General features: G+C 43.0%; 1 protein-coding gene and 1 non-coding gene across 2 annotated transcripts in view; one reads left to right on the top strand and one right to left on the bottom strand.

The window, feature by feature from the left end:
- The window catches only part of ZNF366 (zinc finger protein 366), a 64,691-nt gene extending 61,275 nt beyond the window's left edge, over positions 1–3,416 (bottom strand). The window contains exon 1 of the mRNA XM_061393298.1: positions 3,189–3,416. The gene's annotated coding sequence lies outside the window, so the exon portion shown is untranslated. The remainder of the gene's footprint in view (positions 1–3,188) is intronic.
- Positions 3,417–17,356: 13,940 nt separating this feature from the next.
- Positions 17,357–17,428, top strand: TRNAC-ACA (transfer RNA cysteine (anticodon ACA)). The gene has a single exon. It is a non-coding gene; the product is annotated as a tRNA-Cys (tRNA).
- Positions 17,429–18,278: the final 850 nt, after the last annotated feature.

The following is an 18,278-nucleotide window of genomic DNA, read 5'->3' as shown; positions in this document are numbered from 1 at the left end:
TACTGGATAGACTAACTAGCATGTAGGTTTTAAAGTTTAGAGTGAGAGAAAAATAGCAGTTGGAGCTCTCTCTCTCTCACACACGCACACCCACAGTAGTGACACCCGTGTTCTCTTTATTGGTGATCGGTGGCTTGCCGCTAAAATGTTTGAGGAGAGGGGTCACTGAGTGTGCTTAGTCTTTACTGTGAGGAGAACATGTCCCTTCAAATCTTTTCGTCTCTGGCTGAGTCACGAACTGCCACAATGGTCTCCAAAAAAAAAAAAAAAGTCTCTAGCCCTCCACTGCCAGGGAAAAGGTCATCAACAACTTAGAGCTCACGATCTTGGGGAAGTGGGTGAAAGGGAGAATGAAACGTCCACAACATCATGCAGTCTCTTCATGATGAAAACTGCAGGCTTTCATCCCAAGACAAGCTCTCCCCTACTCCCTCCTCTGCTGAACACAGCTGGCACTTTAATGAGGCGAAATCTGGCTGTTTCTGCCATCAGCAGAGATAAACATCAAAACATTAAACTCTGCTTTCCTTTGTTTTGCAAGATTTGGGGATTCAGGATAGTTTCACTCAATGTGTGCCCAACTCCAAAGCTATGAGGGATGATTTTTTTTTTTTGACAGACTCTTGGTATAGTATTGATCAAGGATCTGATACAAATTATAGTGTATACATTCTACTCTCTGCATTCAAAAGACAGTACCTTTAAGTATTAATATAAGACTTTAAAATCACATCTGACATGGGTTGACTCCTACTATTTACCACACTTTGTATTAATTGTGTTACATAAACAATCTTGTTTAATCCTCACTACAACTCGATTACATAGATGCAATTTTATGTTAGGGGAAACTGCAGCTTAGAGGAGTTAATTACCTGGCCAAAATAAGTGTCAGACAGTAAGCGACAAAGCTGGAATTCAACCCAGATTTGGATAACAACAAAGCCTGTGCTTTGATGTTCTGCTTGCTCGCATTTAATTCACATATCAGCCCACAGGACACATGCTAACATGATTTAACATTTATACAGCAAATTTATGGTTTAGTTATATGTACAGCTTTGGCGCAAATTAATTAATGCAACCTTCTGTGTGTCAAATTCTGGCTCATTTCAAGCTGGAGTTTCCTTAATGATATCACAGAAGAGCCTCTGATGACTCCGAGTAAGAATCACACACTGGAAGTTTCCACAAATACCAACTCACTCCTTGGAATTGAGTGAAGACAGATTGGTAGCAACTAGGCTAAGCTTGTCAGTGACTTTCTTCTTTAGGGAGCTGCATTTTTTTCCCCAGTATCCAACATTCTCATGGCAATGACTTAACAACTCAAATGGAAATACTGAATATGTATTTTTTCTTTTACAGTAAAGAACCTACCCTGAGCTCCTTAATCTTGGGCCACATTGGAGACACAGGTTCAGGAGGGGCTGTTTTCTGTGCCAAAGGCAGATCCACCTTTTGCCTAACTTGTCAGTGTGACTCTGCTGTCATTTTTTTTCGTATTGTGTTGCATTTGATGCTTTTATTCAATAACCCAAATGAGATAGTATCCTCTGATGTCGTTCTAACCGGGCATAAAATTAAATATATTATCAAGGAAAAATGAAACTGAAAGAAGCACGAAAAATTGCAGCCCTGAGTTTTCTACTGAGTCACATTTGCTGATAAAAGATAAAAAAAAAAAAAATGCCCAAGCTGATCGGTCCCGGCTACCTTTTGACCTGAAGATCTATGAAACAGGGTGAATAAGGGTAGGTGGGAGGGGAGCTAGAAACCACTTTCAATTATTAGTAGTATAATTGTGCCTCCACAAGCAGGAAAACGCTATCATATCTCTTTCCCATTGCTCATTTTATAGTGCTCCTAAGGAAAGTCGCTTGGAGAAAAAGGAGAAGAAAAAAGAAGTCTGACTAATGGAACAAAACCCACATAATAGTCCAGTTTTATCATATTCTCTTACTCCTATTAAGATGGCTCAGTTTTAAATAAAGATTAATTACTTGAGCATGGTTAATGCATAGTCTGGCCAAATTAATTTATAAACGAGAGAACAGCTAATTTTATTACACTCTTCACATCCCAGATGACTTCAATCAGTAAATTTCATAGAAATAAATATAAGAAAAAACCTCTGCCTGTCCTTTGTCTTTCAGCCATTCAACACCTCTCTGGGTTGGATGATTAATATTAGTAAATATACACAGTCTTTCAGAGCAACCTCGCTGGTCTATTTTTGACAATGTGATCTTGACTCCCTTGTGGCTTGCCATGATGAGTTCTTTGTAACATTATACTTTCTGATGAATCTAAAGGAAGCAAGATAGACTTTTAAAAATTAATTGTGTGTATAATCTTGACTGGTTTGCTGTATTCTATTTGATGCTTAAAAAACCAGGCACTGAATAAACATTCTTCAATGTTTAGCTGGGTTTTTCACTCTTACTGACGCAAGTGATCGATCTCAATCTCCCTATCCTACAGGCATGCTGTTTTCCAAAATTAAAGCTGCTTGCCCCTAAATCTTTGCCCTCTTTTGTGTGGCAGATGACATCTTCAATTGACAGTGGATAATAAATTTACACTCAACCCACATGTGGAGCCTGAACACATAAGCACACCCCACCCCTGCTTATAATACAATTCAAAGTGACATTCTCTTCTTTTTCTTCCTCCTGCCTCAGTGAGGCAGAATAACAGTCACAAATTAACAGTCCTCTTTGAGGCAGGGGATGTTGAATGAAAAGGAAAGAACAAGAGCAGGCACCTCCATCAAGACAATGGGTAACAAAATCCCCAGAGCAAACCACAGTTCTTTACAGACACCCTGAGAAGGCTCCCAGGACACAGCACTGAGGAAGAGAGAATTCTCAGTGAGACACGGCACTCCAGTGGCTCTTGGTTAATCCACCAGCTTATCTGTGCCCAAATTCAGATTTAACACAATGTCCTTCTTAGCCCAGTGCAATTCTATGTCCAGTTCTGCCAGGCTCAACCCTGCAGAACATCAGTATTCTCTCAAAAAAAAAAAAAAAAGACATACACGCTTCAATTCTGGGCCATCCTTCAGTCACACCCTTTGATTAAGGATTACACCCAGTAAGGCATTTTCTGTGGAAGATGCCCACAGCAACATCCATCGCAGGGACATTGAAATGGAAGTAGAAAGGACTGCGTGGGTAACTTACCAGCTCCTGAGTCTGAGTGGCTGCAGCCGCCCCCGAGGTTTACCTGATCCCTTGTCTCTCTGTCTTTCTCCCTCTCTTTCTCCCTCCTTGTGTACAGATTGCAGGGAACTTAAAGAACTCGCAGGGACAGTGTTTCGAATGACTTAAGAAAGAGAACAGGAACAATACTTCGTTCTCTTTTTCTCAGATGAGTACCTTCGGGAAGAAGGAAGGAAGGGAGGGGAGAGGGAGGAAGTCAACAACCCTTTGCTTTCCTGAAAAAAAATAAGGAAACAGAAGATAGACATCTCATTTTCTCTTAAACAAAATGTTGGAAGGGGCAAAAAAAAAAAAAAAAACTTTGAAAAAAGGAATTCCTCAAATATGCTCTCTGCCCTGGGAGCTTTAAAGAGATGAAAAGCCTTACTGGCCTGTCCTGTCCAAACAAATGGTGTTCCAGAAAGGCAGACTCTCCTGAGCTTGCAGCCTGGCATCTAGTTTGCAGAAAACACACAACGAAAGGGGAACAAATCCGTCTCGTCCACTCTGATGGAGGGAAAGTTCGGTCTGTCATACTAACCAAGGCAAACCCGCAGCCTGTGAGGCCGGGCATGCACAGGTCAGCCCGAATGTGTGGCTCTCTCTGGGCTCTGTGAAACATCAGCATTGCTGCAAGTCTTCAGCCTGACTCTAGAGCTTTCCGTTCTTCCAGGACCAAACAATAGATGTATGCATTGGTCGCTGAGCCTCGTGCAGAGGACCAAGATTTCATCTTTGCTGATGGATGAAAAACAGCAGCAGCAACTCACCACACTGCTGCTGGACATAGTTATCTCAGAACTGTTGTTCACATCATCATGTCCTCATGTCCTTTACTTTCCTAGCGCTCTTTGGATTTAGTCACCTCTGGAAAAACCAGAAGGTGATTTCTAATTTGTCTTCAGAATATTGTACAGGCCTTAGGTAAGTCATCCACAAAGTTTGAAAAGGAATGGGAGGTTGACTACAAGGAGCTAGATAATGGTGGGACTATTCTTTACCCAGTTAGGGGGTCCTAGGAGTGCAAAGGGAGTGCAAGCTCTGTTTAGGGTGTGTTTCACTCAGGAATAAGCCTGGTTTACAGTTCTGATTTGTGTTGTGTATCCCATGCCCTTCAATCATCTGGTTAAGATCGTTTTTTTGCCACAAGCAGGAACCAGCCGCAGATCGTTGTGGTGGCAAAAAAAAAAAAAAAAAAACAAAACCAGCTTTAAGTGCTTCCTTATTTCAATCAATGGTGAAAAACTGGGGTGGAGCGCCACACCTGAACACAAGGAGCAGGTCAAGTGAATTCAAGGAAAGGATGAATCTGGTTCATTCTCTCTGCAAGATTTTATTGGATTCAGTGGACTATAAGATCCTTCATTTATCCAGTTTTCTCCCCCCAGTAATTATCTATCAATTTATCTCTCTATCTGAATATATGTGTGTGTGTGCGTGTCATAAAGAATATGACATTACTCAGTAAGTTTGTAAAAGCCAGGACAGACTTATTCTTTGCATCCTCATGGCACCAATACCGACACAACATGTGGCATTGGATTTCTGCCCTGGGGGCACCCAACTCCGTCTGCAGATGACAACACCGGTGCCCAGACAAGAATCTGTACTGTTTGCCCAAAGTCATAAACATCAGTGACCAAACCCAAACAGCTCCTCTGTCTCCTGATTCAGCTCTGGTGCTCTTTGCCCTCTGCTGGCCTTCCTCTCTCTCCTGCCTTTGTAGACACGGGAAGGAACACAAGCAGGAGAATCTGAGAAAGCGAGAGAAGAGCATGAGAGAATGGGAGGGATAGGAACTGATTCCTGTAGAGCAGTAACAATACTGGGGAACAAACTCTAGGTAACTGTGAGGTTTAAGAAGCGCTCTGCTCTCCAATAAAATGTGGAAGTAAGCGGGAGGGAGTGAGGAGCAGGTGAGTGAGGAGAAAGAGGGAAAGGCCGGGCTGGGTTTCTGAGGCCCCAGTCAGCGGAGGCCATGGGGGGATGAGAAGAACAAAGGCGTTCAGGCTGCAGCTCTCTCTGGTCCCTGGAGAAGCAATGGCAGCACCACGCAGCCTCTCCAGGCTCTCTTCCCACGGCAGCCTCAGGGCTGGGCTGGGGCTGAGCCCCAGGAGCGCTGTCAGAATCCAGAGGATTTCCCTCTCAGGTCCGCAGCATGTGAGGACTGTCACGTGGAGGAGTGCTGTTTTCTCCAAGCCAGCTGACCTGCCACAGACAGCGTGGATGGGGCCTGTGCAGTCATGGTTTTTCAAGAGGATTCTCAGCCCTGCCTGTGCCAAGCTGTTCCATTCAGGTAGCTCGTTGTCACCTCCTGTGAGATTCATAGAATGGGCCTCTCTCTCTTTCCCTGCTCTGTCAATCATATGAAGATGATCCTCTAATACTTGTAACATCACCCACTGCGTGTCTAGAAGCTGAAACCCCTAAGTCCGTCCCATCAGGTTTCATGGGAGAGATTTCTCATCAGGTCACTCAGGCTGGTGAAGCTTCCTTTCCAGCCACCTCAGGATTTATTTAGACTCAGAAGGGGAGTGAAAGGAATGGATATTTGTATTGCAGACACCTGAGGAAAGGCATGTGTAGAAAGTGCACTATGGGCTGGCCTCTGACCCAGCAGGTGAGCTCACATTGCACTGGCTATTACAGAGATCATTCGATTAGAGAGGACTATAACATCAGGGGACAAGGATAAACACCAAGGTTAAAATTCAGTGAGACAAAACCAGTGACCCAAGACTCAGAACCAGCGCTGCAGAAACACAGGCTCTACTCAAAGTGGCTTCCCACTTCTGAAGCATCCTAACTGGTACTTTCCCAGCTGCTGGTTATCCAGAGCTCTAGGGCTATCTATTTACCCCAAGACTCATTCAACCCCTGGCCATAGAGGGTGGGAAAATGAAGAATGATTTGAAATATAAGAAAAGTTCAGAATGGGCTTTCCCGGTGACTCATTAGGTAAAGAATCTGCCTGCAACACAGGAGGCTCAGGAGACATGGGTTCGATCCATGCGTAGGGAAGACCCCCTGGAGGATTGCATGGCAACCCACTCCAGTATTCTTGCCTGGGAAATTCCATGGACAGAGGAGCCTGGCAAAGAGTCACAAAAAGTCCATGGGGTCACAAAGAGTAGGACACAACTCAAGGGACTGAGCCCACACACGTATATTCAGAACAGTATGCAAAAAAGTAAGCATACACGTCAGTGAAATTTTATAAAACAAACGCATCTGATTAAGAGAAACCTAATATGAGATCCCTGTGATCCTCCACCCCTCTACTTCTCCTCAAGGGTCACACAGTCCTCAGTTCTCAAACCTGACATAGATACATATTACATGGTTTACATAACAAATGGCATTGAACTGTGTCTTCTGTTTTGTATTACATTTGTGAGATTCACCCCTATTGTTGAGTGTGGCTCAGTCCCTGTCTTGCTGGAGAGTACTTCACTCTGTGACGGTGCCACACTTTATATATCCACTCTACTGAAGATGACATTTGGGTTGTTTCTATTTTGGGGCCATTACCAGCAGGCTGCCAGGAATATTCCTGTCCCTGCCAGATATCTTTTTAAAGCCTGGTGCAGGACTCCCCTCTCTCCAGGAAGAATGTCCACTCCAGTGATTCACAGCCCTTTGTTTGGCTTCTTTATACCCACTTCCTCTCACATGGGACACATGGCATGGATTTTTCTCTTGAATTCAAGTGGACTCAGTTTGAGGACACGGTGATGTCTTTGGAGATGCTGGCAGAGCTCCGGAGGAGCTTTGGAACAGGTTGGGAGTCATGGTTCTCACTTCCTGCTACAACCTGGAGATGCTAGTTCCTGTTGCTCTGAGTCATGTTCCATGTTCTCGCCATTCCCCTCCAGATTCTATGGCCACCGAGTCTGCCCTCCCTCGTGCCGGCTTCTCACGTGTTAGATTAACGTGCAAAAGAGGGAGCCAAGGCCCGCGCCTGAAGCTGCTTTGAAACTTCCTTTGTTCCTTTGATTTATTTTCTTGGTCTTGCCAAGCCCTAATATCCTCCAAGCCCCAACTCCCCAAACTTGAGAGCATTTGTTTCTTTCTTTCTTTCTAGTTTCTCTGTAGCATGAAATGATGCTATTAAGGACTATTAACAAGCTGCTAAAAAAAAAGTCTGTGAACTGGACATGGAACGACAGACTGGTTCCAAATAGGAAAAGGAGTATGTCAAGGCTGTATACTGTCACCCTGCTTATTTAACTTATATGCAGAGTACATTATGAGAAATGCTGGGCTGGATGAAGCACAAGCTGGAATCAAGATTGCCGGGAGAAATATCAATAACCTCAGATATGCAGATGACACCACCCTTATGGTAGAAAGTGAAGAAGAACTAAAGAGCCTCTTGATAAAAGTGAAAAAGGAGAGTGAAAAAGTTGGCTTAAAACTCAACATTCAGAAAACGAAGATCATGGCATCTGGTCCCATCACTTTATGGGAAATAGATGGGGAAACAGTGTCAGACTTTATTTTGGGGGCTCCAAAATCACTGCAGATGGTGACTGCAGCCATGAAATTAAAAGACGCTTACTCCTTGGAAGGAAAGTTATGACCAACCTAGATAGCATATTGAAAAGCAGAGACATTACTTTGCCAACAAAGGTCCGTCTAGTCAAGGCTGTGGTTTTTCCTGTGGTCATGTATGGATATGAGAGTTGGACTGTGAAGAAGGCTGAGCGCCAAAGAATTGATGGCTTTTGAACTGTGGTTTGGAGAAGACTCTTGAGAGTCCTTTGGACTGCAAGGAGATCCAACCAGTCCATTCTGAAGGAGATCAGCCCTGGGATTTCTTTGGAATGATGCTAAGGCTAAAACTCCAGTACCCTGGCCACCACATGCGAAGAGTTGACTCATTGGAAAAGACTCTGATGCTTGGAGGGATAGGGGCAGGAGGAGAAGGGGACGACAGAGGATGAGATGGCTGGATGGCATCACTGACTTGATGGACGTGAGTCTGATTGAACTCCAGGAGTTGGTGATGGACAGGGAGGCCTGGCGTGCTGCGATTCATGGGGTCGCAAAGAGTTGGACACGACTGAGCGACTGAACTGAACTGAACTGATGGATCTAGTGTCCTCATTTGAGAAGTAGGGACACTGATATAACACCCGTTTTTCATAGTCTTAGGAGTGAAGAAGAGGAGCTAAAGTCTTTCCAACACATACCACGTGCCAAGTCTTTCCTAAGCAACTACTTGTCACAACTTATTTACTCATCACAACAGCCCACTGAAGTCGCTGCTATTTTGCCCTTTATCTCCTCCTCCTGTTTAATAGATGAGGAAACTGAAGCGTGGAGACATTACACTACTTTCCAGTATCACATAATTAGTAAGATTTCAAACCCCGGGAATTCTGGCTCAGAGCCCTATTTCAACAAAAGGTAACTTACCCTGCCCTCTAAATAAACACTGCCTGTCACATAGTAAAACTTGGTCTCTCGAACTGGAGAACATGCTGTATAGTAGAAAAGGCAAAAACGTATGGCACAAAGGCGCATTCTCCACTATTTAGTGAGCCTGTCTTGTGAACCAGAGGCCCCCTGCCAGGTATGGGCAATGTACATGTGAATTTTACTTCCTGGCAGAGGAGAGACACTTTTAATTTAGTAAAACACACTTGGATATCTAAACAATTAAAATTGCAGTCCACGCTCTGAAGAGGAAATCTAAGAGCTAGGAGAACTTGTAGTCAGGTACCAAATCTGGACAAAAGGTCAGGGAAAGTTTCCCTAAGAAAATGAAAGATACATGGAGGCCTGAAGAAGGAGTAGGCGCGCGTCAGGCAAAGCTGGGGAGGCAACAGTCTTGCAAGGGGCAGCCAGGGGGTCCGAGTTCAGATTCTGGACTTGATCCTCAGAGGGATGGGAAGCATGAAATATTTCACATGGGAGAGGGACATACTCAGATTGCATTTCAGAAAGCCTATGTGGGTCACTGCAAAGACTGGTTCGCGGAGGGCGAGAGTGGAAGCAGGTGGAGAGTGGTAAAGTCTAGTCTAAATGCGGCTGGGACAGAAGGGCTGTCAGGAGCTGCAGGTGGCTGTGTGAGTGTCTAGAGAGGTTTGAGAGCCACGCTGATATGCTGGGTGACAAGAGTTTATTGGGGAGTGAATACAGGCATGGCCTGGCACACGAACAGCTGGCTTATGAAAGATCCACACTTGTGAACAGCAGCCCCCTCTCCCGTGCCCCACTCCACCCCTTATCTCCAGAGCCTCCGTCGCTGAGTACCTACCTGCCTTTGCTCCACCCGGCCTCCTGTCTGCTTGCCTTGGCGTCACTGTCCTCATGTGTAGCCCCGTGCCTGCGTTTCCTAATATTCGCCCAAAAGAATTTCCTTTCCTCTAGCACGGGGGTCTTTAACCCTAGGCCATGGACCAGATGTCTGCTGCCCATTAGGAACCGGGCCCCACAGCAGGAGGCGAGCAGAGGGTGCGAGCGAAGCTTCACCTGCTGCTCCCAAGATCACTCCCCATCGCTTGCACTGCCTGAACCACCTACCCACCCCCCACCCCCCGCCCTGCCATCCATAGAAAAATCGTTTCCTACAAAACTGCTCCCTGGTGCCAAAAAGGTTGGTGACAGGCTCTCTAGCACACCCAGTGCTGCTACTGAAAAGCTGGGGGCACTCTCAAAGCTGGCCCAGGAGGGGTGACTCTGACAGATGCAGCAGAATTCAGCGTTTGAGCTACTAGGGCTGGGGGAAAATGCACTCTAGGTATTCCAAGTTAGGACTCAGGCTGAAATTCCCTAAGGAAAGTCTGTGAAGCAGAGTAGATGGGTAGTGTTATGAGTTAGTTACAGGACTAAATCTTAAGAGCTGGCCTGTGGACTTAAGGAACACATGGTTTCTACAGAAAAATGAGTTCTGAGCTCCAAATGTTTGATATCAGCAAATGAGTATTTTTAAGTTGGGGCTTCCCAGGTGACTCAGTGATACCCCCTGCCAATGCAGGAGACAAGAAACAGGGGTTCCATCCCTGGTTCAGGAAGATCCCCTGGTGTAGAAAATGGTAACCCACTCCATATTCTTGCCTGGAAAATCCCATGGTCAGAGGAGCCTGATGGGCTACAGTCCGTGGGGTCGCAAGAGTCAGACGCGACTGTGCGTGCATACACATAATCATTTTTAAGTTGGGGAGTGGCAGTAGTTGTGTTAAAAAGCACCTGTGGTTTCTTGTTAGGCTGGAGGTAAGCAACCACCCTCCTCCAATACTCACTTCCATTGTTCAGTAGGGCTCATTTTTCCACAATCTTCCTCCAGAGTGATCATATAGGTCTATTCTTCTACTGACAGGCTCTCTCCAAGTGCCTTGAGATCCTATGTTTCAGGAGCACACAAGAGACAAGAAACAACTTCATTTTTATACATTACATTAAGCATGATTAGAGTTCCCTTTCCTTGATAAAGTTGGCTAAAGTTCTGTCATTATTTTCCATGGTCCTCACACCCTTCCTTTGGTTGTACCAGACCCAGGACTTTCACAGCCCTAAGAAAATAGCACTAAGCCCTGGTGTGTGTTGGCTGATTCATGGTCCCCTCTGATGTGCCTGGTTCTGCTGGTGCCTCTACACCCTCAGTGCCAAATGCTGTCAAAGGAAAGCCCACCCAGGCTTTTAAGACCATACTAACCAGATCTCTATGGTTATCCTTGTCATCTCTACAGCACTACATAGGTGAAACCCAAGGTTTCTGTAGCCTGTCTTCTTTCTTAATCTTCAGGGATCCAACTCACACCGGGGGTCAGGCTTCTCCCTTCTTCATCCCCATTGCCACATCTTTCAGCCTCCTTGGACTAGACCAGGGATAAACTCAAATATTAAATGAACCGAACAAGTTCATTTAACCAGTACCCCATACGTAACATAATAGGGTGTGTTGGGAATCATGAAAAAATAGTCCATGACACATATAAAGTGGCTTGTGACCATGTAAGAACAGAAGCCTAATGTGACCAGATCATCTAATTTTTTAAAAAATAATAAGCTGAAAATATGAATTTTAAAGTGAAATTTCTTGATTTAAACATTTTAGAATTAAAAACAGACTATTTTTAAAAGATATTAAAGAATCATCAATCTTTGGGGTGTGACAATGGTGCGGTGGTTTACTTTTAAAATATATAGTGAAATGTGATTTATTTAAGAGTCTACATGAAAAAGTAAAATTTAAATGTGAAGGGACCTTGGCAACCGGTCATCCAGCCCAGTCAAGCCTTCAGAAGACTGAAGCCTCTGCCATGGCAACCTCATGAGAGATCCTGAGCCAAACCATCCAGCTAAGCTGTCCCTAAACTCCTGGAGAAGGAAATGGCAACCCACTCCAGTATTCTTGCCTGGAGAATCCCGTAGACAGAGGAGCCTGGCAGGTTACAGTCCATGGGGTCGCAAGAGTCAGACGCGACTTAGTGCACAGTCTGTCTCTCAAACTCCTGACACCATACAAACTGTGAGGTAACATTTGCTTTTTAAGCCACTAAGTTTTGGGGTGGCTGCCCTGGTGGAACTGCAGAAGATGCAGGTTTGATCCCTGGGTCAGGAAGATCCCCTGGAGAAGGAAAGGACAACCCACTCCCAATATTCTTGTCTGGGAAATCCCATGGACAGAGGAGCCTGCTGGGCTACAGTCCAAGGGGTTGCAAAAGAGTCAGACATGACTTAGCAATTAAACAGCAACAGGCTTTGGGGTAATTTGTTATACCTCAAAAGATAATTAGTAATAATACACTAGCAGGGAAGGCTGCTGTTTACAACTTTAGGCCTTAACTTTTCAAACCAAAATTCCCACATGGGAATATTTGCTGGTGGCTATCCCACTTTGAAACTCATCAAAGCTGTTAACTGATTGCTATACTCACCTCCACCCACCACCAAAGTGGGCGGCGTTAAAAGACCACATGCCTATCGTATGCTACATGGAATTCCTGGGAAGTGAATATACCCGTGACCCATGGTAGTCATATAATGGACTATTAGTGTTTGCCTCACCATCCGTACCATCAATTTGTATCTTTATTTCTCTCTCACTTTCACCAGTGAGTGATACTCTCTGGGCAAGTTCTCTTTTTAGGAGTGTTTTCTCGGGAGATTTTAAATTGTTAGAGGCTGGAATATCAGCAGCTAATTTTTTTTATGTAGTAGCACAATCTCTACTTAATGTTGTGAGTGTCAGACGAGTCCAGTTAATGCTTCAAAAGCTAGATATTGGAAAGATTTTTATTCTATTTGAAAGAAAAAAACGGATAGAATCCTTTGACTGAAAAGTAATCTTACTTAGAAACTAACACAGAAAACAAAATGTAAGTTTCGTGAAAACCTAGACTTTGCTGGTTCCTTGCTGTATCTCCAGTGTCTGGAAGTCACTGGCAAATGGAAGCTGCTCAATAGACACTAGCTGAATGAATGAATGAGTGAATGAATGAATGAGAGCAATGAGAAGACACTCCATTGAGGAGGAGGGTAGATTCCATCCATTAAGCATTCTCCTCCCTCCCTCCCATCTCAGATGTCACCATCGCTGAGGCACTTTGGAGGCAGGCTGACTCCTTGAGAAACACAGTTTTAAGCTCAAGGACTGGAAAGAGCCCCACGGGTCTACACACGAACAGACCCGCCTCTCGTCCTTCCACTTAACTGGCCACAAGGCCTGGCAGTGGTTTCCCCAGCTCTCCTCTTTGGTCATGATTTTTTCTGCAAAATGAGATAGAATCTCCCAGCCTTAATTCCAGTGGTGTCATGAGTTTGTACAGGCTTCCCCTTCTTTTAACATCCAACCCAAAGGAGGCAAATCACCACGTGTGGGGCACTTTGAAGCTGTCAAACTGGAGGCCTCAGAGCCGTGTGACCAGAGGCTCACAGCTTGGCAGTTGACCTGATGTGACTGATGTTCAAAGCAACTGCCGGGGAATAGAAGGCGCCGGGCAGCAAAGAGCTAGCCAAAAATAATGAGGGAGGTGAAGAGAGAAATAATAAAAGAAAGAAAGAAAAAACACGCAGGGCAGGGTTTGGGGTCACTTGGCTTTCCTCTGGTCTCATGTCTCCTCTCTCCTCCTCCACCCAGTCCTCAGACAACCGTCTTCTGTCTCCTCCAAAAGAAAAGTTAAAAGCTTTCTTTTGGGAAAAGAGCCGTTTGCTTAGACCGCTGCTGTTTACCTTTGGTAGGATAGCCATTGGTGGTGAGTTTAAACACAGGAAAAGGCCTCTTGGTTACAGGAAGAGCTGCAGACAGGTCTGGAAGACTTGCCGTGATGCAGTGGAGATGCACCTTCCCCTCCATGAGTAGCCCCGGGACCAACACTGAGTCGTTGCCTCCGCGTCAGGCAAACAGCCTTCAACTCTTTCTTGGACTTCATCGGCTCTTCCTTTCCTTAAGGATGTTGCTTCCTAAAACACGAAGATGATGAGGGATGGCTGGTATGACTGAGAAGGGAAACAAAAGGAGGAAAAGAGGCTTACATCACCAACAAAAGATCGTGACTTTGTTTCCAGTCTCATATGGAAAATACTAGCAGCAAATAACAAGCAGCAAGCCTTGGGTTAACCTTTGGTGGTCTCATTTATTTTCAGTCATTAAAATTATCCTTCAGTAACTAAAGAGGCCCCATTTGCCCTGAAAATGGAATTCTCTATAACTACCTCCAGAACCGTGTGATTTGTTTGTAAAAGGGGAAAGAAAGAATTAGCCTTCATATTTTTCCAAGCGCTTTCTCATGAGACCTACCCACCCCAAGAAAGGTTAGACTAAAATTGTGAGAGAAAGGAAGAAAATAACGGTAAGGAAATAAATGTTGTCAAATAATCAAAATCTTCTGGGTCTTTCCCATTTCCCCCAAATTTCTTTCCTCTAATTCCACTTCAAAAATCCCCCTGGCTTCAAGAAGCACTAGACTTTTTGGTCAGACCATTCTCAAGTTTACCATGAGGATCTCACTTCTCTTTCCCTGATTTCAGAGTCATTTGGGTCAAAATCTTTATGTCTTCCAGAGAGCCTGTGGCATACTTCTCCCTCCAGAAGACTTTACCCAACCATGACTGAAATGAAGGGCTGCTAATCTTTCCATCCACCAGCCTCCATCTATCTAACCCTCACGATATCAATGAGCTTCTCACATAAAGGATGTGCTATAGAGAAAAGCAGCAATTTCTTCTCCACTGAAAAGTTTCCCCCAGTACTCCAAGTCCACTAAAATTTAACTGAAGTATTTTACCTGGGGTGGAATGAGTGAGTCTATAACAAAATCATTTGGGTTCTTTCAGGAATTTTCTCCTTAACTTCAGTTTTTAGCCATTTGACTAAATGTCAGATGACATATGTCTGGGCATATGTGTGTGTGTTTTAAAATCTATTCTATGAGGGGTTTGCGCTCCTTCTTAAGTCTGTAGGCTCATCTCTTTCTCCATACTTGTAAATTTTCAATCTATTCTCTTTTTTTCAAATATTCTTTGCTGCACCATTTTATCCTCTTCTCTTAGTGACTCCAATTGCACATATATTAGGCCTTTTGATAATGTCTACAGGTCCCTACAGATCTGCTCTTTTTCTTCTTCTTTTTTTTAATCTCTCTTCTCTCTGTTCTTCATATTGGATCATTTCTACTGAACTATTTTAAAGTTCACTAATTACTTTTTTTTCCCCTATTCTTTCTATTACTGTAAAGCCCAAACAGTATTTTTTTTTTTGATATGGCAATTTTCAGTTCTAGAATTCTCTCCTTTTTTGTTATTAAAATAGTTTTTTTTTTTAGAATCACTTTCTAATCTATCACTACACTCATCTGTGAAACATACATATGATGAATGGTGGGATAATTCTCTTGGTCTGATTTTTATATCTAGAAGAATAAAAACTTGAGAGGTTAAGCAGATTTATCAAGATTGGAGGGGTAGTGAAGAATATAGCCAGGATATATAATATATAGTGTGTAAGATAGTGGACAGTGATGGAGAGAAGAGGACAGCAGGAGATTAAGAAGTATGGGAATAAGGGGGAGTTTGCAATTTCAAATAGGATCTTTAGGGAAGGCCTTGTTGACATGGTGAAGATAGAGGAAACACTTGAAAGAGACAAGAAAAGAGGGAAAGGCTTTCAGTCAGTGGGAAAAGAAATTGCCTGTAATAAGTTTATGGTATTTTGTATGTATGTTATATATAGGTCAATGGATCTTCCATTATTTTCTTATGAGTTGGTGCAGCAAGTTTATCAGACTGAATTTCAAAGACCAGAGGAAGTCATGACTTCAAATTGTCTTATGGACCATTTCATATCGTATTATATTGGGTTCTTCGAAAGGATGAGTACTACAAAGTAGTTTTGGTTCTATAGGATATAGCACATCTTTGTCATGTATAAAGTGCTTTATAGGAACTAACAAACTGATAAGTGTGAATTAGAAATAGAAGACTGAACATTTTTCTTTCCTCTGATAAATAAAAAAAAATATAACTTTTACTCCCTGTAATTGATGACCAGGGAATTTGGGTCAACCCTCCCACTAAAGAAACCTTAAAAACTGTATGAAATATAAAAACATTTTCTTAAAAGCATCAAAATGTTGACAAAATAGTGAGGAGTTTAAAGTCAAAATCAAGAAGAAAAGAACCCGGAGAACAAGACTGATATTCAAATCTGATTTTTCTCTCAGAGCATTTGGAAGTCCTAAAGAAATAGCTGCAAAACTGAGCTGCACTTTTGACAAATTTCTGGGGCCAGGAAGCAAAATGTGAGACTTGCAACATAACAAGGGTAGAAATTCTAATAAACTGCCTCCACTTAAACTGGGGTCCCAAAGAATTGCAGCTTCAGGTAAGGTGAATCATGAGTAAACCAATCTCTGCACTGAATTTCCTTCTGCCTGTATGTTATCTGGGTGAGCCCTGGAAGCTCAAGCCTTGAACTTGGTTTGAGATGGATCCAGACTGGTAGGACATCAGGTGTCTGGCAGAGGCAAATGAAAATCCTCTTGGGAAGAAGATGCTATCATGCTAAGCCTCAAATTATTCTTACAAATAGTTTTTGAAATATAATGTCCAACACACTGTCAAAAATCACGAGTCATACAGGGAAACAAAACACATTGAGCATGAGCCAGCAAAAACAACAGAAATTTTAAAATAGGCTCATAAGCACTGGAGTTAATATCTGCTGAGATCATTAGCCATGAACTATAAAACCACCTTGCTATGTTTGAAGAAGAAAGCAAGAGAGAGACTCTTGTTTGAGTAAGATTTTATTTTTGAGGAAGAGAGAGAGCCAAAGGTAATAGTTTTTTAAGATATAATAGCTGAGAATATTCAGAACTAATGGAAGACATCAGTCCATAGATTCAAGAAGCCTAATTGTTTCTATACAGTATATGCACTCAGATACATAAAATCATAGTAAGTCAAAGAAACAACTCTATATATACTGTATATTAAGAGCAACCAGACTTCCGCCCTGGGTGCGCCGCGGGGCTCTGGGTGTGCCGCGGGCTCAAGCTGCCCGCGCTGCTGGTGCGTCCGGGTCCTGTATCGCGGGGAGCTGGACTCAGCAAGGTTTTTTGTTTTTTTTTTTTTTTTTAAAAAAAAAAAAAAAAGAGCAACCATAGGGAAAAGGGCATGGTACCAAAGATATAAAGTTAAATTGATAGTTGACTTCTAAAAATCAATAATGGAAATCACAAGACAGTAAAATGGTATTATCAACATGCAGAAAGAAAGCAACTGCCTGCTTAGAATTCTGTTTCTAGTCTGAGTGTGTGTGTATATATATATATATATATATATATATATATATATATACATATATACAGAGAGAGAGAGAGCACTTGCTCAATAATAAAAATGAATGAATACTTTATTAAATGAGAGAGTTTGGGAGATTCTAAAAGATGTATGTCAAAATAAAGTAAAATAATCCAGATGTAAAGTTTGGGATAAAGGAAAATATGAAAAGCAAAAACCAAAGTATCTATGGAATTTTAAAATTATATAGAATTTAAAATTTTGACAACAATAGCAAATGAATTGAGATGTGGTTAAATGAGATTAAAGTGTTCTTATATTTCTGAATTGCATAGGCCAATGGCAAAGATCAATATATACAAAAAAAATTTTTATACTAGACTTAGAGAAGTTGGATTTCCCTGGTGGCTCAGATGGTAAAGCATTTGCCTACAATGCAGGAGACCCAGGTTCGATCCCTGGGTTGGGAAGATCCTCTGGAGAAGGGAAATGGCAACATACTTCAATACTCTTGCCTGGAAAATCCCATGGATGGAAGAGCATGGTAGGCTACAGTCCATGGGGTTGCAAAGAGTCAGACATGACTGAGCAACTTGACTTTCACTTTGGACTTCCTTGGTGGCTCAGATGGTAAAGCGTCTGCCTACAGTGTGAGAGACCTGGGTTCAAACCCTGGGTCAGGAAGATCCTCTGGAGAAGGAAATGGCAACCCACTCCAGTACTCTTGCCTGGAAAATCCCATGGACGGAGGAGCGTAGTATGCTACAGTCCATGGGGTCACAAAGAGTCAGACATGACTGAGCGACTTCACTTCACTTAGAGAAGTTAATCCAAAGTTAAAAACAAAGTAATAAATATTAAGAAAATAGTTTTTAATCTAACACTGGAAAAAGAGACAGGAGAAAAAAATTATCCAAAGGAAGTCAGAAAACAAAGAATCACAGAAGATGGACTTCCTTGGTAGTCCAATGGTTAGGAATCTGCCTGCCAATGCAGGGGACGTGGGTTTGATCCCTGATCCAGGAAAATCCCACATGCTTTGGGGCAGCTGGGCCCATATGCCGCAGCTACGGAACCTGAGCTCTAGAGCCTGTGCTCTGCAGAAAGAGAAGCTACTACAATGAGAAGTCTGCACACCCCAGTGAAGAGTAGCCCCCAGTCGCAGCAACTAGAGAAAGCTGGCTCATACCTAGAGGACCAAGTGCAGCCACAAAGTTTAAAAATTAGAAAAGAATCATAAAAGAGGTTGGACATACTGAAATCATGAAATAAGATGATAGATTAAAACTCAACTATATCAATAATCACGTTATGTAAAAA

Source organism: Bos javanicus, chromosome 20, assembly GCF_032452875.1.
Source record: "Bos javanicus breed banteng chromosome 20, ARS-OSU_banteng_1.0, whole genome shotgun sequence".
NCBI classification, from domain to species: domain Eukaryota; kingdom Metazoa; phylum Chordata; class Mammalia; order Artiodactyla; family Bovidae; genus Bos; species Bos javanicus.
The sequence above is the reverse complement of the archived record's forward strand: the minus strand, read 5'-3'. Positions and strand labels throughout refer to the sequence as shown.